Source organism: Neopsephotus bourkii, unplaced genomic scaffold (assembly GCF_033783945.1).
Source record: "Neopsephotus bourkii isolate Nb327-2 ecotype Australia unplaced genomic scaffold, CSIRO-AGI_Nbou_v1 NB_1630, whole genome shotgun sequence".
In the NCBI taxonomy this organism is placed as follows: domain Eukaryota; kingdom Metazoa; phylum Chordata; class Aves; order Psittaciformes; family Psittacidae; genus Neopsephotus; species Neopsephotus bourkii.
This window is the reverse complement of record NW_026902105.1, coordinates 1,310,780-1,312,383: the sequence shown is the minus strand read 5'-3', so window position 1 is coordinate 1,312,383 and position 1,604 is coordinate 1,310,780.

Genomic DNA, 1,604 nt, shown 5'->3' with positions numbered 1-1,604 from the left:
TGCATGTCACACCCCATTTGTCTTTCATATTGAAGAATAAAGCAGCCTGTCCTACAGCAGTTATTATACACCATATTCTTTATTTTAAAAATGCAAGAAATTTGGCACAAAGAACAAAAATCAACTGATGAAAAGCATTTATGTCATGGTTTAAATTAAGACCTTTGTAATGCAAGAATTACATCAGCAGTGGGCTTAGCTTAATGAAAATAAGACAGTGTTTTTAAAGACCATGAACGAACAAATCCTCTCTGCTTTCTTAAAGAGAGAAAAGACAGATATAGATAAATAGATAATTTAAGCTGAAATCAGAGCAAATCACACTTTGCTACCTTTAGGAATTACTGAGCTTTTTATTCCACTGACAATTGTGGGTCAGCAAAGTCAAGTGAGAAGTTCTTTTCTATTCACATGTGGATTTTAAACATTTTCAGGGAATATTAGGTATTGCGAAGTCTGTTTGATATTGCCGTTACTTGGACTTCTGGTTAAGATTAATTGAGATTTTATATTTTCCTCTCTTGTGATGTTTTGGGTTTTTTTTTGTTTTAGGTTCACCTAACAAAAACTTAAAGTTCTAGTGTATCAACTTTTTAAAATGTTTATTAGCATATTATTTTGATAGAATGATGGTTAAGGATTTAATAGAAATCATTTTGAATGAGAAAAAATTAATGCGAGCCATTTGTGGCTGCTAACAACGACAGAGTAATGATTCGATTAATGTTAAAATATACAGGTAGAGGCAGCAAAAGGGAAGTAGAGTTTCTTCTCTTTGATATGTATTGTTTGATATAAACTTTTGTCATCTGTTCTTTGTGCATGTTTTTATCTTTATGGGTCTGCGTAATGTTTTATGAGAATATGAAGAGTGATTTTCTGATGAGAAAGGAATATGGTAAAGCAAGATAAAATAGGGGTTTCTAGTGGAAATAAGTATAGAATTTAAAATCTAGAGAGAAAACTTTCTTCTGTAGTATGGTGAGTATAATATTTATATATTTCTTTACTGCATTTATGTGACAGAAAACTGCAGATAAGTTGCATCAAGTCCATGTTTTGATATTTCTGATGACAAATGCAACCGTTCTAATCCCAAAATGTTATATATTGGGGGGGTAATATATAGGTGTCAAAAAATATGTGTTATTTACTCTATATAAAAAAAACACAGAGAACTACTAAAAACAGATTTTAATGATATCAGCCAGGGGGGGAGGGGGAATTACAGTATTTTCCATTACTCTGTTTCTTTTTGTATATGAATTAATTATCTGCATGCTGCTAAATTAAGTTATCGTAAATGTTTGGGTATGAAAATAAATCAGATGGGCATGGACAGGACTTAACAGACACCAATGTTTATGTTTTATAAATATATTCTTTCTGAACAACATAATCAAGCTACCACCAATATTTGTGATGATGCTGTATTAACACATTGCTAGCGTTAAAGATTAGTTATGGTGAATTAATTAGTAATTCATAACTCTGAATTAGCTATGGAGAATAAATTATTTCTGATTTGGGTAAAACTGGCTATCCAAATACTGAAAGATCTTCACAACATTTCTTGATATGTCCTTTGGGATTACCAGGAGAGT